At 41.9% G+C, this 25586-nt stretch overlaps 1 protein-coding gene across 3 annotated transcripts in view; it reads right to left on the reverse strand.

Annotated features, from left to right (window-relative positions):
* Positions 1-25586, reverse strand: part of KMT5B (lysine methyltransferase 5B) — a 300700-nt gene that overhangs the window by 268185 nt on the left and 6929 nt on the right. For all 3 annotated transcript variants that reach the window (XM_078682852.1, XM_078682850.1, XM_078682851.1), the window contains 2 exons: positions 7544-7680; positions 6631-6714 (listed from right to left, as the gene is read on the reverse strand). The gene's annotated coding sequence lies outside the window, so the exon portion shown is untranslated. The remainder of the gene's footprint in view (positions 1-6630; positions 6715-7543; positions 7681-25586) is intronic.

The following is a 25586-nucleotide window of genomic DNA, read 5'->3' on the forward strand; positions in this document are numbered from 1 at the left end:
GTTGGTGTTTGAAGTAGTCAGACTTGGCACTCCTGATTTGCTTATTGTAGAAACTCCTGACTTCTCTAAGGAGTTTTAGTTGGTCAGAGGAGGGATTGGATCGCCAGGACCGTTCCGCAGCCCTGAGGTTGCGTCGTTCTGTGTTTAAGTTGTCATTATGCCATGGTTTGGATATTTTATTTGAGACATTTTTGTGTTTCAGTGGAGCAATGTTATCCATGATGTTCGAGATTGTCGAATTGTAGGCGTCAGTGAGTGATTGCACCTCAACCAGATCGACTTGGGCGGATAGGGCAGACTTACGTTGGGTGGCTAGTTGGTCGGAATCAATTGATCTGAGGTCCCTTTCAAAGGTTGAACCTTCCTCGTCAATACCTCCCTGTTAATGTAAAAGAGGATGATAAGATGGTCGGACCAATCACATGGGGTAATGGAACCTAGGGTGATGGTGTGGTCTTTCGAGATGATAAGGTCAAGAGTTTCTCCTTTAGTGTGAGTTGGTTGGTCGCAGCGCATCCAAGTCTTGATGAAAGTGTGACTACAGGGGAGTGTGCCAGCTTGCAATCCGGTCTGAGCAACTTTGTCGATGAAACTTGTAACACAAGAGCATCTACACAGAAAGTGACAAGCAAGTCATTGTATATAGAAACACTTATCTCCCCAAAAACACATATTCCCTTGAAGGTTTTGAGACTTACCAGGAAAGGGATTTGTATTAAATGGGATCGCTAGTCCTGAGGAGGGCCAAATGACCCATTATGAGAAAAAGTAGTGGACAAAACATATCGAAACAGAAGCAGTATAGGAGAGAAGAAGTGTCCTAACTACCCCTAGACAATCACCGATTTTAAAACTTTTAATCCTATCCGGGGAACCCAGGAATAAAAATTTGGAAAGGTTTCTCTGAGTTAGTTTTACACTTAGACAATCACTGTCTTTTTGTATCGAACTTACTGTGTGGATCCAATCACATTTATATTATGTCTGTTGCACAGTTGCTCTTGTTGACACGCAGCTGGGGGCACGCTATTGGCGGATGCCTGTGGATATCCTGGAGGACGTGACGGGCAGGGAATCCTTATCTCTTACCCTGACTGGCTCCTTGACTCTAATTGGGACACCACTGGAAGGAAGGTCCGTGGAGTGAGAGGCACTTAAAGAGGTGTCAATGGGCGTATCTTAGGGGCTAACTTGCAGGGTCTGTAGGCAGTTACAGGCAGACATTCAAAAAGTAGAGCAGACACTCGCCAGAAACCAGGCAATGCAGCCAACCCCATCAACCTTCCTAAATGACTAGCAGGACATACAGAATCATATCGCTGATATCTGGGATCAACTAGACCAATATACCTTAAAGCAGTACTGTCAGCGTCTGCACCATGAGGGGGGATAAATCTGGGCACTTATTGGAATGAATTCTGCGACAGGAATGGTTACCTCCGCTCTTCACTTGTTTGGTCTCACCGACTGGGACTAGGGTTACCGCTAGGGTGGGTATTGTGGAAGTGTTCCACACACACATCTGCAGCGTGTATATGCAGTGGATCAGACAGTCAATGCAAATGTTTTCTCCCCCTTTTTAGAAGGGTTGGCTGAGTGGATGAGCAATTAACACTAGACAAGCTTAGATCAGCGCTTCATATGCTCCCACGGGCTAAGACACAGAGTGGAGATGGGTTTCCACCAGAATTTTACCAGCCATTTTCGGCCACATTAACACAGAATCTCCTGAAGGTGTTTATGGTGGCTTCAGAACTTGGCGTATTACAATCTACGATGTGGGAGGGCGAGATTTGCATGCTTCTAAAACCGGAGGAGGTGGGGGAGCAACACCAATTACCTATACTGTATAGACCTCTTACTATGATCAATACAAATGTGAAAATACTCAGTAAGACCCTAGCTGTCCGTTTATCACCTCATATGCCACAGTTGGATCATTAGAACCAATGTGGTTTTATACCAGGAAGGAGTACTAGCATGAACCTCCGGCATCTGACGCATGTTCTACATGAGGCAGACCAGTGCGATGAAGAACTCGTGCTAGTTTCGACTGATCTGGAAAAGGCCTTCGAAACTGTGGACTGGGTCTATTTGCTCCAGGTACTGAGGGTGGGGTTGCCTCCTTTACACAGACATGGTTGCGAGAGTGAGGGTGGAACAACATCACTTAGAGCCATGAACACTCGGTAGAGGGACTCGCCGGGGGTTCCCCCTCTCCCCCTATTTTTTGAGTTGGCGATAGAGCCATTAGCTATATGGGCATGTCAGGAACTACAGGACTGAGGCATAGAGGTGGGTGAGGTATGGAATGTCGTCTCATATGCCGATGATGCCTTAATTTATATTTCCTACCCCAGCTGCCAGACAAATTCGGGAATATCTAGAGCCTTCATCTGAACTGTAAGAAGCCCTAAATATTCCCACTTTCCTCCTTGGTATGCATGCCAGTGGTTCAATTACCGGTCTTCTGATTGCGTTGGGAATTAGAACAATTCGATACTTAGAAATCAATATAGCACATTTTTGAGCCAAACAATTACACTTAAATGTGGAGCGAGTCCTTGAGGACATCCTTTGCTTTTTGGACCACCCTGCCCCTTTCCCATAAGGGCTGGATGGCTACTGCAAAATCGGTGCTGCTGTTGTGATGTCTCAATGTATTGCAGAATTCACTTTGTCCTTTGCCACACACGATATTTAAACAACTCAACTCTCTTCTGAATGTGCTCCTATGGGCTGGCCAACGTAGCAAAGTGGCCTTAACGGGCTTGACCAAACGTTAGGAGGATGGCGGATTGGAGGACCTGCATCTATATTGATACTATTACGCTGCACACCTTCAAAATGGAGCTCGATGGGGAAATCTGGAAAAGAAATGGGGAAATCAGGAAAAGAAATTGGGAGAAGAGACTGCTGGCCGGTAGTGTGGCTGCAGACCGCTTACTGGAACTGTTGATGGAAGGGGTTTGCACATCTGCGGACCTTCCATATCTAGTGCGACACACAGCTTTTATCTGGCAGCGTTTCTGCAAACCGTCCTAAAGCGGGCACCATTCCACAGGGAACTTGACATATTGATGTTGAAGCCTATCAGGTAGTCATTAGACAATTAGCCCTGTCGGACGTGGCAAGAGGGTGGGTGCGTTCTATTGGGTGACTTGTATCCCAGAGAAGCGATCATTACTTTTGAGGACGCGCACCAGGAATTCATGCTTGGCCCTGGTCAATTTTTTACAACATGCTACCCTGGTGGTTGTAGCCTGGATTACCTGGCCTTCATACCTTGCAGCCACCGGTCCCACACAAACACTCGGGGTTCTATTAACCTGTGGAATGAGACGCCGCCTAATATTCTCACAATATAGAGCAATGTGGGCAGAAGCAGTTGTGACCCCTTCCCGTGCACCTTTGGAGTGGGATTTGGACCTCAACATGCCATTAACCAACAGGGCTCAGACAACAGTTAATGAATTAACACATACTGTCTCCAGCAAAGCTCATTTTCAATTAGCACATAACTTCCTGCACAGGACGCAGCTTACACCCAGAGCACTGCACCGTATTTGCCCAACATGTCCAGATAGCTGACCCCGCTATGGTACAGAGGGTGCAGACTTTTTACACTTAGTGTGGAACTGCACTTTGGTACAGATCTTTTGGTGCCTGAACGTGGCTGATATTGTCGGGGCCACCTGTCTACACATAGTTCTCTCGTTTCAGTGCTGTTTGTTGGCAAAGTTACGCGACCGAAGGGGGAAAACCTGCGCTACAAATGCTTACACTTGCCATTGGTATTGGCTAGATGTTGTGACGCAATCACATGGATGGGTCAAAGGGCGCCTGAGAAAGCACACTGACACAGGGACGTAATGGAGTGGTCACTGGGAGAAGAACTTCACATGAAGTTGCATAGACGTGATGACAAACTAGCAGAGGATTTAATGGACAAGAGAACTCTATACGATGCCCTCCTTAATCCGACATTGGATGAGTACGCCTCAGGATGTAATGAGACTGATGACAGTGGGGAGGAATGTCTGGGTGGGGGGTCTGTGTCAGGACATACTGATGGGGAGGGAAGCATAGGCCCGATGAGGTGAAACCTGATCTCATGCCGGTGGGCCTCCCGATTCTAGTGCTCAGAATATTGATACTGTATGGAATACTGTACATGTTTTTATGTGCATTGCACCCACCGTACACACTACCGCCTGCTGTCTGGTCTCTTGTATTGTGGTATAAAATGGAAAAATAAAATGCATTTTTTAAAAAGCCAAGCAACATGCAATGGCAGAAGTTAGACGTATACTATGCTCCAACCTAGGAATACACAACCCAAGGACATTAGGGGTCCTCTTAGGCTTTTTCTAGATGGACCCCTACAGAGTGATGAGGAACAATCAAAGATCTCTGTCGAACAGACTGACTGAAACCTAATTTGAGCTTGGATGGACGCAATATAACACTAGCCCATAACTTTTGAAATGATGTGTGATAATACTGGTACGCAGAAGCGATTTCTAGACTCCCTCCTTAATATACACACCTGATGTATTGCTCTGAAATAGTGATGTGTCATATGTGGTTTATATGGAACGTGGAGAAGTGTGGCTCAATGGTTAGAGCGTCAGACCTTGATGCAGAGCTCTGGCCCGGGACCAGGGTTCGATTCCCGCCTCGGAGGGTCTCGGGCTTAAATTCCTCTGACCGGATATTCTCGCCTCAGTGCCTATTCTAATCATGGGTCCCACGCTGCAACTCTAGGCAATAGCTTGCTTAATCTCCACAACGGCCCCAACAGCGCGAGGATTCCTGGTTTCACCATGGGGGTGCCCAGGAGTGGACACTTCACAAGGAAAACCAGGAAGGGTTCCTTAGCGGTATGAGTATAAGCGCCGGGAGACCCGGTCCGGGTAGCTGCGCGCTATACAAGTACAAAAACATATACATTTACATTTATTAAATGAAAACTCAATAAAAGAATTAAAACATGTAGTCTTTAATCACCTGCTGGTGTTGTAGTAGAGGGATTACCATCAAAACCAAGAGGAGAGCAAATGGCTTGGACTTTGTGAGTGAAAGGTCTAGAAATTATATTCTGAATACAGTAAGTTGTTACTCCTCAGAACAGATTACACCTATTTCTTTTATGTCATTTTTGCCACACACATAATTAGCAAGTCTTTGGAGAGCAGCAGGAGCTTCCCTTGCTGAAGACTGTCTTTTGTGGCCTCTTTTTTCTTGGGCAACATTATCAAACTGGTCTCACTCTCTTTCTCTACTACCCCTGGTTACACCACCTTCTCATGTATCGCTGCCACATACTTATAGGACTTATCTCTTCTTACCCATATGAGAGACACTCTTTCCAATCTACAGTTCAATACACATCTTTTGTTCGACCTTGCCATCTGTAGTTTCTTCCCTCTTCTTTAATCTATCCTTTACTTAATTTTTTACCCACCTAATCAAAATCTGGAAACACAGTAAAACCTCATTATGAGTGTTTACATTTATCCTCCTTTCTAGAGGGGGTAGTGGACCAAAATGGGTAATACTGTTTGAGTTTTAGTGATTGCACGTGCTTATGATGGACTTTGCTGATATGCTAGCAGACTATCTACAAAGTAAACTATATTCTTTGAGGCAGACACTAGTTGGGCCAGATTATTTGTAATGTTTAAATAGCTAAATAAAATAAACTAAGTGAATGCAAAGAATATTAAACAGTTTCACATTTGTTGTGTTCCTATATGCACCCTCTCTTGTTAGTCTATATAGGGAGTGTCCAGCATGTAGAACTACTCCCAAAGAGATGCAACAGCGAGGACGAATTCTGTGAAAAAGAGAAAAAGCTTCCAAGGTTTACCATGCTGCTTTAGTTGTCAATCTGGGTATTCCACAGCAAGGCAGAATGGGCCATATGTACTAGACTTTGCTGGTTGCAAACCAAACCCTCCCATTGGCTAAATCACATGGTTTGCAAAGGGTAAAAAGCATTTTCTAGTTTACTAAACCTGTTTTTCCGACTTGTGAAATGGGTTTAGAAAGGATTCTTCATTTGGTACATGGAAAGAGTGCATTTTGGGTGTTCTATCAAAATACCAAATCGGTACCCAAGGCATCAATGGTTTGAGACCATCATTCTGTTCGCAAACCACTGAGAAGACTACAGACTTCCAATACTAACAAAAGGGAAGGCCCCACCGTGCTCCCAGTCTCAAAATGACCACTGAATTCTCACTTAAGCTTTTAAATTTTTTTAAATTTTTTTATCAGCTCCATTTCAGGGAAAATTAAAAGACAGACATGGCGGTGTGCTGTTCCGTGCATGCAACTAGACCTGACTTTACAGCTAATTGGAGGAAGTTTCCATTGGCAAGCTTCATACGGAGTATAAATGAAGCAAGTTATTCTATGATCCCATGCAATTATTTTATTTTACGATGCAACCTATTAGTACATAGATTGGTTAGCAAAATTAGATACTGGCTTCAAAATGTTATGTCGTAAACTGCGACTATTTTTTGCAAGCAGCCTCTTTGGACATCAGGCACATGTCGAAAACCAACACATAAGAAAACTGACTTTAAGCATGACATAAGTACAAGCTGTTGTAAGACTTACCTTCAAACGACTAAAGTGTGATTCCTTGCTGCGTGGTTCACTGGTCTTTCAGGTAGGTTTCAACAAGACTTCTTAGCTGACAGCCTATTGTGAAAAAACCCTGTTAGTTGACTGGCATTCATTTTAGTAATTCTAGTATAGTCATACCTCACAATGGGCATAAGGTAGTTCAGAGAGTTTTCAAACAAATGTTAACTTAATAGGCTTGAAGAAAATTCCCTTAAACACACTAGAATGTCATGAAAATTACAGCGACTCTATTTTTTGAGACTATACATTTTGTTCCACTACACAAAATATATGACCATTCTTACTTTTCCTACTTCATCACTATTCTGTGTCAATTTAATGAAAACACATCTAATTACTCAATTATTATGCAGCTTTAACTTAAATAGCAATTAGAAAAAAAGAAAGAAATTTAACAAATTCAATGTCAGCTCACAAAATGTACCACATGCAGTAAACTGAACAGGACCTTGGTGGTTATTATTACCCAACCCAACATCATTCATAGTCATTTTAACATCGGAAGAGTGATGGAATTTGCCTTGCAGAGATTTGAACATGCAAGCTACATGTGCTCAAACTACTGTGTTAGTCGTTTGATAAACATTTTTCCAACAAAACTGAAGTTTGAGAGCGATTAAAGAAGAAAGCAAAACGTACACAGGAATCAAATGCAGAGCAAGCCCACAACCACTTCTCTCAGTCTCAGCTGCCTCTCTGTGGCCACGCATAGAGGTGCGTCAACACTGGGAGCCACAGAAGTCAGAGGGGTACACAACACACAAATTGTTCTTACAATCCCACAACTAGATCAGCTAGCACAGCAGCAACGCAGGACCCAGTCTCCAGTGCACCTGCTGTCATTCACATTGCCAGGCACTAGCTATCCCGCTGCTTTACCTACCGGAAGCAGCTGCTGCAGTTGGGATGGATTTTTAACACAATGTAATGAACTTTGGTTCCTCAGTTGGGCTGCCTTGCAGGAAGAGAGCAGCACGGCAGAGTACAAATGCTCTACTGCCTAGGACAGATGACCTACATCTGCCAGGGATGAAAACCAGAAACAAGAAAAAAGGTTAAAAGGTTACACTAACATATAGATGCATTTGTTAGCTTTCTTGTTTTGCAGTTTGGTATGCCATCTAGAAAGTGGTCTCTGCATGCACATTTGACACAAGTTCAGGAGATGCAAGCGAGTGAAACTATCATAGCTTTCACATATGTCAAAGTTGTAAACAGAGTCCTCCAACACTAAAATGCTGGTCAAAAGGACCTTTCCATTTGAATGAATTAAGCTTGGGGAGCAGTTTATTTTTTTTTAAAGTTTGGGGCACTATACTGATTTAGCAGAGTAAGAAGAACTCCTAGGACAAAGACAAAAAGATGAATATATGGGATATCCCTACACAACTTCTCATGGGCAGAAAATTGTTCCCAGGAGCACAAAATTGTTTTGGCTGATGTAAATAAGTGCCACTAGTGATCTGTTTAATGGTGCACATTTACAGTGCTGCTGATAGTAGAACCAAATATCATGCAGTTATCAAATAACAGAGGTCATTTAGATCTGGATTAACAGAGGTAAATACTTGTTCAAAATCCTAACACAGACCTGTGCACCATTATGTTACGATTTCGGGGCTGGACTGTCCCATTGGGCGCAGGGTCAAGACTGCTTTGCATATGGCTGGGTTCAAACTGGAATGGTATGGTGAGCAAAAACACGATGGATTTAGGCCCAGATCTCTGTACTGGGGTGTATGTATGACATTGTTCTGCATTCTGTCCATCAACTGTTGTTTTTGCATTTGTCACCCCGAGTGGGACGGGTATGTTCAGACGTGAGTCCAGTGCTCTCCATGAAACTGGAATCAAGCTATCCTGGCTGATGAGGGCTGAAAGCCCGAAACCAGACCTAGGATGCTTGTTTCCAGTCCAGGGAGGACCTGGCTTGGCAGTTCAGGCAGGACTGTTCGCATGGGGCACAGGGTCAAGACCGATTTGCATATGGCTGGGTTCAAACTGGAATGGCATGGTGAGCAAAGAAACGATGGATTAAGGCCCAGATCTCTGTACTGGCGTGAATGTATGACATTGTTCTGCATTCTATCGATCAACTGTTGTTTTTGCCATTATGTTACGAAGCAAATAGTGTTAACATGGGCAATTAATTCTGATGGTAGACATTTCTAGCACAGGCATTAGAAGCTTTCATTAATAGCACCACAAGATAAATTCCATAAATATAAGGTTTTATGTAGGTTCATATACTTTGCACATTCCTCTCATCTAGTGTTAGGCTCGGATAATACAAGTTGTTTTTGTACTAAAAAGCTTTAAGTCATGTGATGCTGTGCGACTCCTCCATTGGTCTAAAATGCACACCAGCACTGACTCCGCATTAGAATGTTTTTCGCATGGTGGGTGAAAGGCGAGAGTGAAGTGTAGAGTAAGAATGTGCCCTCTGCATTGGAATTAGCTAATTAAATATATATTCAGGAAAAAACAAGCGCAATCACCGTAGGAGAGAGTGCATTTGAATCTACAGCACTACACATTACAAACAAATACTTAAATGTCCCTTTGTATCATGGGAGGCTTTAGATGCACATGCTTTGTATGGACTGTAAAGCAGTTTCTTCTCAGCTGTAGCTAGCTGGCAGATGACAGATGTTTGAAACAAAGTCCTTCATACAGTTTGGTCAACCATAGCTTGTTGACAAGCCAATATGTCCACACAGAAATGCTTTGTGAACAAGTGTGGTGTTGACCCAAGTTGCGGACTACAAATATCAGCTAACAGGATGTTGGATACAAAATCCCTAGGAGGTGCCGGAGTACCCATTTAGCCTTTGCATAACAAGTCTGGATACAATTTGCAATCCACTTTGCAATGCCTACTTTTGAAATAGGGTGACCCTTGTGTGGTTTAGCAAAACCAACAAAAATCTGATTAGTCTTACTGAAAGATTTGTCATTATAGTACATAAGTACTAGTTTAACAATTAAAGTGTTTAGCGGTCTCTTCCCAACAGAAACAGACAACCCTTTAATCGCATGGTACAAATGGAAAAGTAAGACTACATCAGGGAAGAACTTATGATTGGTTCTAAGGTCTATTTAGCATCTATGGACCTGAATAAACGCCTCTTGAATAAGAAGTGTTTGGATCTCACAAATGCGTCAGAGACGTTATAGCAACAAGACAATTCACCTTTGTTGAGGAACTGTAATTGGCATGAATGGAAATACTCATAAGTTGTTTCTATAAGCCTTCTCATAACTACATTCAGGATCCATCAGGTGCTGGAGGAGTCCTTGTGGGGGGAAATCACTATTTGAATACCCTCCATGAACACCATGAGTAGGAAATCTTAAAAAGGTATGAGCGTTCACTGTTCTGCATGTATGCAATTACAGCCGCTTAATGAAGACGTATTGAAGTGTATGCTTGAGCTGCCTTTTGAAGATGTAAAAAGGTAGGAAATGCCCGGTTTTCACATTCAAGCATAGTATGCACCGGTGGTGTACCCATGTGCTTATCACAAGAGCTACATTGTTCTTCTGGAAAGTGTAGGTATTTGAGCTCTATAACCTCAGGTTCCAGATCACTAGATTGAGCTGTTTTGGGTCTGGGTGCCTGACTGTTCTGCGCTGTTGTGAGAAAATATGCTCTAATGGAAAGCTTTCCGTGGGGACTGATGAACATTTCCAGTAGCAATGCACTCTGAACCTGGGCTGTCTGGCCCACGTTGGTGCCACTAGAATTAGAGGCATTGAGACCTGCTTCATTCTTCTCACAACGTATGCAATGAACGGGAGAGGTAGAAAAGCGCAGACAATTATCCCTGACCAGTTAATCCACAGTGCATTTCCATGGACGGGGAGTGAGGGTATCTGCAGGACAAATTAGGGAAGTTTGGGTTGTCAAAAAGTAGATGGCTGCACTACACCGCCTCTTTAAATATCTTTGGGTGATGTCTGGGTGACGTTCCTACTTGAGGACTAGCTGATTTATCCTTCTTGGTAACAAACTACAATGCGTTCTGTGGGGTAGAAAACAATTGCTTTACACAACTATTTACTGATGAGCACAATAGTTGATACACAGATCAAAACACACCAAAGAAATAGTTTTTCACAAATTGCATATATCATTTATAACAGTTGCATTCATATATGGCTGCAACATATACAAATTGTAGAACAAAAAACCAACAGAATGAAAGTGATTTTGGCAAGGTAAGTGACGTGTGTGTGATAAAGAATAATAATCAAAACATACAGAAATTATATATATATATATATATATATATATATATATATATATATATATATATATATATATATATATATATATATATATATATATATACACACATCCATACACACACAAAATTGGAAAAAGGGCCATCCTTCCTAAAATAAATAACGTTCTAGCAACACCTTTTAGAACTGCACTCTAAATTCAAGGGTGAAAAGACTAAGGACGTGGGCAAAATAGAAGCGTCTACGTTTCGACCAAGAAGGTTTGCGTGAATAAATAAACATCACAGTGGGTCTTCCTCAGGACTGAAATACGGAATTCAGACGGCCTATGTGAGAGAAGGTAATTCAGAATGAATGAGGTGTGTTGAGACTGGTCTAAGAATAAGGGTTTGGAAACAAAGGCGAGAGAAACTCACCTATTTAAAGATACTCCTCCAAGTCTGGATGGAGCATGAAAGTGTTTATAGAGGGACCATGTCTCCTTGAAGTGAAGGCCCATGCATCTTGCTAGGCGGGCCTGAATAAATCACTCCCAATGACCTCCTCGAGTAAGCTAATGTGAGTGGGACAAAAAGTAATATGAAATCAAAATGAAATTAACTGAATTAACTGTTCCCACTCCTGAACCGATAGTAATGCACTTACCAATGGGTATTATCTTGGTAGGATGGCTAATGGGTTGAAATTTTATTATTTGATGGCAGTTCAGGATCTGTAATAAGGACGAAAGGGAAAGTAACTTCTTAATCTTGAAGAAGTTAAGAAATAAGATTGAATGTATTCGGTATATAGTTATTAAGTGATAAACTTACCAAGTAGTGTCTTAATCACTATCTGAGTGAGGTAGGCAAAAAATTTCCCCGAGTTTCAAACCAAAAGAAAGAAAAATTCCACCAACCGGTTGGAATCTAAAGGAATAGATGAAGTATAGAAATGCAGTGGCAAACTCACAAAAAACTAAATGTGGACCAGGCAGGATTATGAGAAAATCTTACCTCTGCCGTTGATCGGTTTTGAATGCCGGAAGGATCCTAGACAACGCCCACAGTTGACTGCCTAAGTTGTTAAATGGGGAAGGCAGGCGCAGCGTATGAGTTCAGGCCATGAGGCAAGAGAGAAGCTGTCAGAGCTGAACAGCTGCCGCCTCAACGCATTGTCGTGTGTCTATCAGGTGGTCTTCAGAAGAGAGGACGACTCTGGGGATAACCTCAATATGTCAAAAGCCTTGGATGGCGTTTCAAGGCTGGTTTCTTGCAAGGAAGAGTGTTGACAAATAAATATATTTTTCAAGTCTTTTTAAGAAACACTTTCTAAAGCCCATCTTAACATGTTGGCAATTAAACACTGTCCATACTCGTACTACCAATTGAATAAAACCAAACTAATTAATAAAAAGTGAGGGCTGGGCTAATGAACCAAAAGAAAATGGGCCTGGACATTGGTTAGAAATCACTATAGAAACAAAGGCAAAATTTAGAGCAACTATGTTTGAAACTTTTTCATTATATAACAAGGTGCGTGAAAGGATTTCCTCATACAATGGGTTGTAGCAGAAGCACGCTATTTCAAACGTTGCATATTATGCTTAGTTAACAATGAATATAGATGTTACAGTCAATTTTGATACGAGTTGTTGAATGGCATATCATCAAGGGGGCACCATGTCGCCTTATATACACAGCAAATTGTGTGAGAAGATTTAGTTGTAAGGTAGGTAGTAACAGAAGCAAGCTATTTCGATGTGGCTTTCTATGCTAGCCCCTTAGTTAATAATTATGGATACTAATTACAAACAATACAGCATGTTATAACAATACGTACAGAGTACGTTAATGAAATTTAGTTATACAGTGGGTTATAGCAGAAGCAAGCTAGTTCAAATGCGGCTTTCTATTTTATGTTAATTACAATCAATACAGCATACCATGTATGTTTCTGAGATGAAGTAGAATAATCATGGTCTATTTAGTGAGGGATGTTACATAAATGTGAGGAAATGTTACATACCCATTTGTCTGTATGGAGAAAACCATCCGGGTGGTGGCCTATAAAAGATTAATCAGACCCATTTGACGGTTGGTCTCTTCAAATTCATTAAGACCAAGTTCCACTGTATCAAGGATGCACATCCAACTACTGGTTTTCACTTTCTGTTTGTCTGCCCCATCATATAACTTATCACATAGGCAGTTGGTCGCATAGATCACCTCAGAACTATTGCAATTCGTATGGTGTCATAGTGTATGAGTGCATCCCAGATGCATGAATTCACTCCCTTCAATTGTGAGCTTACAAGCTTTGCAGTGACTACATTTGAAATGACCCCCTAGTGGTGGAAGATTCAGTAGGACTCGGATGTCAGGAGCACGGGGAGTTTCCAAAAAGGAACTGACCACATAGTCTTCCACATTTATGCCCCCCTTAAAGGCAAACAGAGGTTTTTCAGTCATACCAATTTCAGATGCAACCAGGTTCGAGTAGTTTGTAATAACCTTTTTGATGGCATGACTTCTGGTATTGAACATTGTAACATAGATCAATTTATTCATAGTATTTTCCTTAGATTTCACCTCCAATAGGGTTTCTCGTGGGCAATACCATACTCTCTTTCTTGCTCTGTGTAACAATCCTTTCAGATAGCCGCTTTCTCTTAGTCTCAAGATAAGTGTGTTAGTCTCATTAAAGAAATCAGTTCTGTGTGAGCAATTATGGTGTAGTCTCAGGAATTGGCCATACAGGAGATTATCTTGTAGATTGCTAGGATGGTGTGAGTTGCATCTCAGTAGGGCGTTACGCTCCATGGGTTTCCTGAAGAGTGGTACAAATCTTAGAGTCTTCTATCTTCAAAGACAGATCTAGGCAACATATGGTTTCTTTGTCATAGTTCATGGTGAATTTTATATCTGGGGACCTACCATTCAACCAAAAGGTGAAATCAATTAGGTTCAATTCACTCATTAAAACATTGTCAATTAAACGTTTACACGTCGTGATGTTATCTAGGAAAGGGTTGTCCATATTGTATATGTACTTGTCCTCATATATATCCATGAACAGAATCGCCAAACTGGGAGCAAATCCAGCTCCCACAGCGACTCCTTTACAGAAGTATTCATTTTGGAAGACAAAATAATGGTTTGTCATCGCAATTCCTAATAACTACACTAAGAATTCAGTAGGGACCCAACTGGGACCTGTTCTTTTGTCCAAAAATTCCTGTGCTAGCTCTAAAGCCTGATTCTGGGAAATGCTGGTGTAAAGAGATGAAACGTCTTGGGTTACCAAAATCTGTGTCTCGGAGTCAAAAGGTTGACCCTTCATTATTTGGATAATGTCCATGGCATCTCTCACATATGATTTAGTATCAACCACCCAGTGCTGTAGAAAAGTATCAATGAATTTACTCAAAGTCTCCAAAATCGAGCCACAACCAAAGACTATTGGTCTTCCTGGGGGGTGTTTGAGATCCTTGTGAAGCTCAGGTGTAAACTGTGTGTGTACGAGGATTCTTCCTATTCTGGAAATTATACTCCGGTTCACTTAGAAAGCCTTGATTTACCTCTTGCATGTCGATTTCTGAATGAGTTTGACTACGCCCTGAGTTGGATCGTTGTTTATATCTATGTAACGGTCCTCAGCTCCTAGTTGTTTCTTGATATCAGCAACATAGTCGACAGTGTTTTGTACAACTACTGCACCTCCTTTGTCGGCTGTCTTAAAGACAGTGGCTAAGTTGTATTTTTAGTGATTCCAGACCTTGTCTTTCCAACGTGGTAATGTTGTGTTAAATGTATTTCCTGTCATTTAGTAGACCCATAATTTCCTTGAGTACAATCTGTTAGTATGCCAGGATGCTATGACTCACTAAATGTTATGCTGGAGTCAAAGAAGATACTGGTGTAAAGTTGGTGGCGGCCTGCTATGTGTTCGATGGTGGGTTGTGCATAAAAAAATACCTTAGTCTGGTTTTTCTAAAAAACTGTAGTTCCAATTTCACATTGACCATGGGGACAAAGGATAGGCCCTTAGATAAGATGCTCTTCTCATCTTCATTAAGCATGTAATCTGAGATGTTTATTTTGGGGTCTTGATGAGAGATGGAATGAGAATTCAGATTATCCGGTCCATGAACATTGTTTTTGATGGAGGACGGATTTACGTCTACCACCTGTAAGTTTGCCTCCTGGTCTGCATTTCCCTGTGGGGAAAATCTGGCTCTCATGTTCACTCTCTGATTGTTCCTTCTTCGGTTCCATCCTCTGGGTTTTTCCCATCCCTGTTCCTGACCACCGTCTCTCTGTGGCATCCATGAGTTGTTCCCTAAAAAAAGTGAGCCACTATTTGCATCCTGAAATCTCGGAGCTTGACTGTATGGACGGTTGGTGGTGGGTCTGTCACTGGCGCTCTCTGAGCAGCTGCCTAGAGACGAGTCTGGAAAAGTAGCAAATCTTCTTTGTCCCCATCTACATCTGTTGGTGTAGTAACCCTGATTGTCCTGTTGATAGTATTTCTCTGAGAGATACGGGTAAGTTAATTTCTTATCATATGCAGCAGGTTGCAACCACTCACGTTGAGAAACCTTCTGTTCGAGTAGAAAATCCACTCGAGTAGCAGAAAAAAAGCTGTGCCCACTTGCGCTGCGCATAGTGCCGTTCGTGATGATTTTACAGTGCAGGTCAAACACCGCCACTCAAAATCACTGCGCACGGCATAACCCTAATGCACTCCGCTGCTCGTGGAACTCAGCATAGCTCAGAGTTTTTTTGCCACTTTGCCGAGTTCCACGCAGCTGAACTCCGCCCAGGCCTACCAGAAACGTCCAAGCCTACTTGATGTGCAGCCCAGTCAGGAGGCTTGATTTGCAGCAGATGTGTGCATTCATTCCCGACCCCCATGAAGTCTTGCGGAGTTATGGATGCAGAGCTTGAGTAGTGAAAAGCCATGGGATGCAGTCGTAGCAGCTGAGGAGCAAAGGGTATTTGTGGATACTGGGAAATCTAAGGCCCTAATGCATTATCGCTTTTTGCCATTGACACGGAATGAGTAAAACTCTTTCAGAGACCAGGTCCTTATTTAATATTCTAACTCCGGTCCTACGGTATTTAGGGAAAGTGCAACTTTTCCAAAAATAGTCCAAGAGGGATTTTTACTATTCAAAGTCAACTCCTAGAATACTTGAGGAAAGTAAAAAATCCCCCAGCTATTTTAAAACTTGACTGAAACGTTTTAACACGGGAAGCTTCTGCCTAGGTTACTTAACCGAAATCTTCAATACTTCAAGTTAAGGTCTTCCTCCTCACAAACCTTGCTGGACGAGATGATATCTCTGATCACAGAATTGCTTTTTCCATACTAGCAAAAACATGCAAAAACTAAAAATAAGGCTGAATTCCTCTTCTTGCCTGGAACATACAGAGAAGTGATCATATAGTACTTCCTATAACTATCAAGTCACTAATCTCCAGAACCATATACAACCATTTTCTGGTAGCACTTCCAACATTAGTCTGTGACAAGGATTACCTGAACTCTGAGTAGTCAAGATCACTGGTAAGAATTCGAGGTATTATCTCCACGTCAGTCTTACTCTTCACAGTCGTCACTCGGGCAGATTATACGCAAACCGTAATAGCAACAAGAAAATCCATAATAGAAATTATGCAGAAGTGCTAATTTTTTATATAAATAAAATCAAAAAAGTGTTAGGCAGAACAACTTCTAAAAGGTTTTCACCAAAAACTGTTGAAACTTCATCTCCCACCTAGCGATAGTAGTGGTTCAAGAAGGTGTGTGGGGAAGACCAGGCAGCTGCCATTAACACATTCTTTAGGGGTGCTACTTTCAACATGGCCCAGAAGGCCAAGATACTCCTGGTCAATGTTCCCTAAATTGATCGTGGTAAGATACATTTTCCTTTTCTTTTTAGGCTAAAACGATAGTCTGCTTTAGCCACTTACTCTTACTAGACGCAGGGTGCAAACCTTGTACAGAAATATCAGGCGTAAATAACAAGTGCTTCCACATTTCTAAATACTGCCGTCCTCACTACATCAGGAAAGTGTTTTGTGAAAGTCAAGCATATGAAATCTTTCCCCCTCCTGAGAGGAAGTGATGGAAAATAGAAAGGTAATCCTGTGAAATGTGAAAGTCAGATGGAAAGGTTTTATCTCAAGACAACCTTATCTGGAAGGAAACAAAACGTATTAGCACAAAGTAGAACACCCAATTCTTTTCCAAGAACAAATTTCCTTTAGAGATAAAACACTATAAAAATGAAATCTTAAGTCTACCAAATCCAAATGATCAAAATGAGAACATAAAGGGCCCTCAGAACTGAGAGAAGATCCTAAGTAGGAATCAGGGAATGCAAACAGGTATTCAAGAAAGAAGCTCCCCAAACGTCTAGAGACTAAAAAGTCCAAATTCTCTATGTTAGACTTCCTAAAATCTCAGATCACTGCACTCTGACTAGGCAAGGCAGGAAGTGACACACCCGAAACAAATCCCTCCTTTAAGAAAACAAAAATGCTCATAGGAACGAACAAGGAAGGGACGAAAGACCTTGCTTCAAATCAGGATGAAAAAGGCTTACAATGCCTAGCATAAAGCTTAAGCAGGGCTGGATAGCAGGGCTGCTAAATTGCAGATGTGACCTCTTCTGACCACACCAAAGCTTCACGATTTAACATTTGAAGCTCCAGACCCTCAGCCTAAGACCGGAGAGGGCTGATCTGTCTAAATTTGAAATTTAACCTAGAGAGCGAACCCAATGAGGTACTACTGAAAGATGGAGAAGAGGAAACCAATTCTACCTTGCGCAACAAGGAACCACTAATAAAACTTCCACATGCTCCACCAGGATCTTATGTAGCACTCTGTGGATCAAGAGTATTGTAAGAAATGCATATAGAAGCGCCCATGGACAGGTCACTGACCATGCATCTCTAGTCCAAGCTTCCAAGCTGGACTACAGCTGCAAAGCATGGGAAGCTGAACAGTCTTCTTAGATGCAAACAGATTGAGCCATGTGCATCAAACTTGAGAGTTATCTGTTGAAATCTCTCTGTGTAAAAGACCAGAGATGCTGATGGGATGGGGAAGCAACTCAGATGGTCCACAAGCAAGTTCTCTTTTACTGAACTACATATAATAAAGAGAACTTGAGCCTCCACCCATTTTCAAATATCTTGTACCACGAAAGATAATTAGGAAGAGCCTGTTCTACCTAATGACTGACAATAACTCCTTTCAAATTGTGTGAATATTGATAAAATAGGTAACACTTACAAGAGGGCTAGATGAACACCTTTCAATTCCTTCCAATTGAAAGACCTTAAAAATTTATGAATCTCACTCCTGCCTTGAATCTGCTCGTCTTTCAAGGTTTCACTCCAACCATTCCCATTGGCATCTGTTGTAATTGCCTTTGTGGAGGGACGAAAAAAAGGTTTCACCTGCCTAAGGAGTCTGACTGAAGCCATCACTGCAGATCCGGAGTTATCTCTGAAAGAATAAAAATTGGAAGACTATATTCCTACGAAAGAGGAACCCGGTGCTCCAACACATGACAGACTAGGAGACAGAAGTGGTCGCGAGCCTACAGCACAATAGATATGTATGACGCCATGTCAACTTGAACAACTTCCTGACAGACGCTTGCCACTTTGCCAGGAGGTTTCTTAGATAATAATGTAGCTTCATTCACCTGTTGTCTGGCACTTAACCTGCTACCAGTACTGGGCATGTTCCTTCACACTATAGCCTGGCATTTGTTTCCCTTAGTAGGATTTTAGAATAGAGGGCCCATTGCCCTTCAATGGAGAGGTCCCTTACATACTGACACATCTAATTTCAGAGAGGTCTCTTTATACACTGACATATGCGATTCTGGCATTTACCGGTAATCGAACACTGGCCCGCATCTGAGTGTATGTCATAGGTTGCCTATATAACTCGTCTCCTATAGTTACGCCGAGTAGTTCAGTTCCCTTACTGCGCATGCGCTCTGCCGTCATATTGCACGCATACGCTTCCTTTACAGGAACTATTGGGCGCACAGGAAGGAGGGACCGCCCAGGCACGTACACTTTTGATTGTATTTAGCCCGTTCCCCGCTGCTATTAGGGCATTATCGGCTGGCGGTTGGACGGGGTAGGTGCGAGGTTTGAGGCACCTGAGATTTATTGTGAGTATACCTTGGGCGTTGAGGACGAGGTAACGGAGCTCAGTGCTCCAAGCATAACAAGCACATTTGTGTAACCGCAAGCTCACGCAGATCCCCATTGTGTTTCTTCTACCAGCCCGGCACAGGTGCAGGCGTCCAACTTGCCTAGTCAAGGGAGCCACTCTCCTTCTACGAGGAGGTAAGAATATTGAGAGAAAGGTTGGTTTTTACCTATAGAGCTATGAAGTGTGACTTATTGGGGACTATGTTTGTCCAGGGGTTTCCCATATGTGGCAACGCTGCACATTGTGGCTTTGAGGCATTTCATTGCGTTAACCTTTTGGGGGTCCCTGTGAAGTGGCCCGCCTCTAGATTGTCCTGGGCCATCACAAGTGTCCTGAGTTCACCAAGGAGACTACTACTCTCCTACAGGTCTCGTGTTCTTTGTCTTTCCTACTTTTGCAGTGGTATGTTGTGCACACGATTGTGGCACACTATGTAGCATTAAGCAAGGCTAATGCACATCCTCAGAAATCTATATTTTCTTTTCTGTCCTAGGTCTTGATCAGGAGCTGCGCAATGGCCCGCCCCAACATATACTATGGGTATTTATATTCAAATGTATCTTCACGTGCACAATCACATTTTTTAATCCCAGTCCTGAAGAAACGCCAATGACCCTTACAGCAACAAAGGCGCGAAACATGTTGACCGTTTTATGCTATCTAGGTACATTGTGCCTTTTGGGATTACACCCTATCCATGGGTTTTAATCTTGTGAAGGATGTTACCTCTCTAATATTCCTTTTGAGGTCACCCCTTGCAAGTTTTTAAACACTCTGCAGGCACTTAGTTACCCTTTATAGGACATACCCCTCACACACCCACATGCACCATCCGGCGTACCTCAAAAGAACTCCGATAAAGTGACCCTTCGGGGGACCCGTTGGGAATTGCAGCACCAGCCCAAAGAGGAGCATCGCCCGATGATGAAGCATGACAACCTTTGGGGTGTATGAGGGCAACAGGAAGCAAGACTTGTTCTTTCCCCCTAACTCATATGTCCGTTCACCTAGGACCTGCCCCCTTTTTCTTTAGTCTCTTTTTCTTTTGAAAGCGCTAGGGTGTTGTGTTGCACCCTGCCCTTGGAACAGTGTCTCATTTTGGTTTTGCCATTATCTACATAAGCATAAGGAAGTCCTTGTCGTAGCTGGGATTTTTGTCCTTTTCCTGACTCCATTCAAGTGCTCCTAAACAAAATAGATTTAGACATTTATCAACACATAAAACAGCATGGTCTATAAAAGGCTGCGGTCCCATACAGTACATATGAAAAAAGCGGGCACAAGCCCCTATAAACTATAAAAGAATTCGCAAAGTGGCTCATTTTGGAGCAATAACAGAGAAGTCTATAATAACAAATTTCTTTACAACTACTTTCAAAACAGGGGATCTATCAGCTCCAATTCCACAAGAAGGCTACCAGGAGCTACCTACAGCTACATCTAAAGTTGGCTCAAAAATGGTGACCTTGATGCCTAATACTGATCTATATAAGGAAGTAGCTCATGAAGGTAACCAGAAACCAGACCTAACAAAAGTCTAAGAGTCTATGCCGCCTTCAGAGTCTGTGGAATTGCTGCTAGGGAGAGAGCAATCTGGTCAGTATGCCATAATAGAACACCTGGAAGGTCCTCTACAAATTCCAGCTACTGACTTCACTCTTCCGGATATAAACTATAATACGTTAAAACATCCAGTACATTTGCTTTCTAGCACTCGGAGTAATCTCATAGAAGCAATACAAAGCTTCTCGCAATCCTCTGAATTTCCATAATTATCATGCCACAAACTTCAAACAGGCACAACCCTATTTCAAGTACCATTCAGTCTCTGCAGAGAATTATGGATTCTATATTATAACTCTTAGAAGAGAACATGAAAAATACAGACCAGATATTGGAAACTCAAACAGGAATTCTGCAATATCTCGTAGACAAAAAGAGGAAAAAACAAACAATCTACTCAATAGATCCAAAAAGGCCAAACGCTATTCACAAATTTAGAGACTGATAAAGGCAGTGATGACAAGTGTCGCTACAATCCCTCAGTATCTAGCAACTCTTCATCATAAAAAAAACAAAAGGCGACTCAGACGGGGGCTCTCAAATTAAACAAACAAAAAACAACAGTTTTATTGGCGATAAAATCTATTCTCTTCTAAAACTATTTAAAGAACCCCTCTCAGAGAGTTTCTCGCAGAAATCCGTCCGAACAACCAGGGCTCAAAAAAATCTGAAAAATGGTACTAGTCCTGTAGGTCTAGTACCTTGGAAAATCCCCTCGACCCAACTGCATCCTACTTGACCTCCGTCTCTGAAAAAGGAGCAAAAGTGACAAGTTAACAAGATCTAAAGGTATCTTTATTGCTATTCCCTTTGTGAGCAATAGAAATGCCTTTTAAATCTGGTTATCCTGTCACTTTTGCTTCGTTTTCAAAGACAGAGAACAAAAGTTAATTTGTCTTCGTACTTGCCAGAAAGGGCGAGTGGGACCTAAAAATAGCTCGACCTCATTAAATTTACCTCCCAAATGCGAGCGGTCGAGTGGATTTGTCGAGCCCTGCGAACAACCATCCCTTTATTTCTAATTTTTGCTCATTTAGATCGACAAGGAGGTTCTTTCCTCCCTTCAGCAAAAAGTTAAAAAAACATCAGAGGAAGTTTCAATTTCCGAATCATAACAAATAACTCAAATAGACCACCAATTAAAAAGGGAACACACAACCAAGGGAAATCTAATAAAAATAATAACAAAAAGAAAAGAACCAAGCTAAGAATATCGAGAAGATCTTCAAGAAAAGCAAAGTTCCCTCAAGTATGCTCCACAGAGCAAGCAGACGAAGAAATTAGTTATGCCATGAAAGTTTGTAACGCAACTCAGACCATACGCCAACAGTCTGCTTCTTCTCTAGCCCAAGCAGATTCCAAAGATCTGAACCCTCTTGCACCAAACTTCATAACAAGCTTTCCAGAACATAACGCCCCTGATTCAGTAAATCATCTCGCCAATTAGAGCACCTAGGGCAGTGGGGAATATCCAGCATCTAGTACCCTAGATTTAACTGATTTATTCCCCAGCTGTAATATTCCACTTAACCGAGGGAGAATAGTCGACTTATTACATAAAATTCGCTCTCTCCAATTACTTACCACCGCAGAAATAAAATTAGTCTCTTTCCTAATTAAATCCCTCTGCTCGGCGGCAATTGTTGAGTTCTGGTCAAATGTAAGCAGGTCCATATGATGAAGCATGACACCTAGCTTTCTGGGTGTGTGAGGACTCTAGTTCTTACAAGGAGGATCCCCTTCCTCCCACCTCTTGATTGTTTTATCCGCCTTGACGAACTGCATACCTTTTGTTACTAACAAATGTAATTCCTGCTATAATAACTAAAGAAAGTGATGCTCTTCACAAAAAAGGATTCGACATCCGTAGTTAAAGAAATCGGTGCTGCCTATAATCAGTCAAAAGAGCCAGAAGGTCCTGAGGTCCCCCTCAATAACTACAGCCAGCAACACATGGGCTGTAAAATATCGAACCACAAGCAGGAAAGCCCTCTCATAAACTCCTTTAAAGACGGCGTGCGCCGAATCTGGGACTATTCAGACAGCCTCGTGTGGATAAACATTCTTGGGCGTGTCTCTTTAAATATTAATAAATCGGGCAAAGATTTATAACTTCCTTTTTAGCAGTAAACTAAAAATAGTATCATGGAAAATAGCCGGAAAAGCTCCAGAAAAGTTATCTTTTATATTGCAAAATTCAGTCTCTCGTGTTACTGCAAGAAAATTGGTCCTTGGTGCCTTTCTCTCAAAAAGATTATTTCGTGTTTGTCAATGCAGCAGAGGCTTCAAGAAGAGGACGCTCGAAAGGGGGCCTAGTGATCCTACTAAAAGAAGCAATTGACTGGGACCAGGAAGAAATAGAGCTTTCTTTCCCAAATGTGCAATGCATCAACATCAAGTGCCGGAAAGAAAGAATTGAGCCTTCTTTAGAACTACTACTCTTTAATATATACATATTCCCCCTGGTTCTTCAAATAACCATCTCTTGGAAAAAGCCTTTTCGAAAATTGAACAAACTTATGAATCCAGGGGGTATTCTCCGAAGAAAATAGCAGAGGACTTCAACGGGAAAATCTCCAACGCCTAATGTAATGACAGGGGGAACACATCTCAAGAAACAGCATGTTCAATTCCAACCCCCGTATTCCCAGATAAGATAAGAGCAGATAAACAAGGAAACTGCTTCTGTATCTCATTTCGGTTACCAATGGCGTCATCTTAAACAGGAGGGTAGATGGAGCTATTCCGGCATCATTCACTTGTTTGGGCTCCTTTAATTCTTCTATCTTAAATGATCTAATTTGCAATTTAGACTTGTTCGCGAAAGTTTAATCACTATCCATCCAGTATACACATGAAAGCGATCATGCATATTTGATCATGGGAATCGATATTATTACACACACCATATCCCCATGGTCTTAGGTATTTTAGACGGCCGGGCAGAAATAAACCAAAAAACATGTAGGATTCACTAGAACTCCAAGGAAATTAACAAAATGAACTCTGGAATTTCTCTCTCTCCGCCAACCTTTATAAAAGTTGAAGGTGACCCCATAACCAGATACAAAGATACAATACATTTAGTAGTGGCAAATACAAGTCGAGAAAATGGTAAAATCCATCAAAAAAAAGAAAACAAATAGATTATCTGTCTCGACATTTAAACATCCTGACCAGAATGAAATTTCAATCTTTCTGTGGTGCAAGACAAGGAGAAATAAGAAAGCTGAAAAAACTCTGCCAATGAAAAAAAGAGAAAGAAAAGCAAGAACAAAAAGACAGAACCTTGGTTGATATCCAAATCGCAGTAAAACACAGAAACAATAAGACATTCTGGAACATAATTGCTGCACAAATGGGGATAATAAAATCAATCCAAGCAACACCAGTCTCATCATCAGAGTGGGAAAAGCACATCCTCAGGCTATATAAATCGAATTCTCATATCCATGTTTCTCCCGTCCTGCCTTCCGTCCAAAAGGGACAAATCGATCAGGTCTTGCCAAACATTTCGGCTAGACAGATCTCTGCTTTCATAAAAGCTGCTAGATCATCTGCAGCGATGGGCCCGGACAATATTCCAATCAAAGTCCTACAAACAAACACCGATGAATGGAGTAAATTTCTAGCCCCACTTTTCCAATATTGTTTTAAGACTTGGAAAATACCAAAATCTTGGCAGGAGAGCATAGTGGTCCCTCTCCTAAAAAAAGGCTTGAGATTAAATCCACCCAACTACAGACAAATAGCCCTCTTAGATTCCACTTAAAAGATCTTCGCAGCATGCGTTTTGGATCATCTAAAAGATTGGGCATTCTCAAATATTGTGATCCCTATGACACAGGCTGGCTTCCGCCCATAAAACTTGATTGTTGTGTTAAATTCACAAATAGTGTATTGTGCTTTTATCAATTTACCAACGACTGCCTTTGATAGCGAGGACAGAACAACATTATGGAAAAAGCTAGAGAGTCTAGGGATTATCTCCCTGCACACGGAAACATGGTGTAGAGTTCAAATGGGGAGAGAAAAGGGATTAACCAATACAATCCCCACAGGGAATAGATTGAAACAGGGGTGCCTTTGAGCACCCTTGTTATTCTCCATTTACATAAGTGACCTACCGGGGTGTTTTTCCCAAATTAATAACTCCCCACCAAAATTAGCACAGTACGATATCCACTGCTTAATGTAAGCTGATGACATTGTTATATTTGATCGTACCCCAATTGGCTTGCAAAGAAATCTAAATGAAATATAAACCAATATGCAAAAGAACATTTTTGGGTATCCAACATATTTATAACAAAAATTTTACCTTTTAGTGGAAGAAGGAAATCTCTGCCTTTTACATGGTCACTGGGAGGCAACCCAATTGAGATAGTGAAAGAATATGTCTACTTGGGCTGTATCATTATGTATAATCTACAAGACGCCCTCCCATCTCTAACATCTCAGGAGAAAGGCAGACTCCCATGATGCGGCACTACAGAGATTTTATTGCTCAACTGGCAATAGACATTTTACAACCCTGCTGGAGGTTTACAGCATGAAAATCCCATCCAATCTCTCTCATGCCTTAGAATATACACAGATTAAAGCATGGCAATCGATAAAAGTAAACAAAGGGATTATTCTTCGGAAACTGTTAAAAGTATCCCAATCAGTCCCCACACAAGCTTTACTCCTCGAGGTCTCTCTAACAAGCACTTTTACCGGAGTTGTCTCCAATATTATCAGGTGGGCCTCAATCAATCAATCAGGGGATTTATAAAGCGTGCTACTCACCCATGAGGGTCTCAAGGCGCTGGGGGCGAGTGCAGCTCCAGTTTAATTGAAGAGCCAGGTCTCGAGGTTCTTCCTGAAGGTGTGGAGGGAGGGGG

Source organism: Lissotriton helveticus, chromosome 3_1 (assembly GCF_964261635.1).
Source record: "Lissotriton helveticus chromosome 3_1, aLisHel1.1, whole genome shotgun sequence".
In the NCBI taxonomy this organism is placed as follows: domain Eukaryota; kingdom Metazoa; phylum Chordata; class Amphibia; order Caudata; family Salamandridae; genus Lissotriton; species Lissotriton helveticus.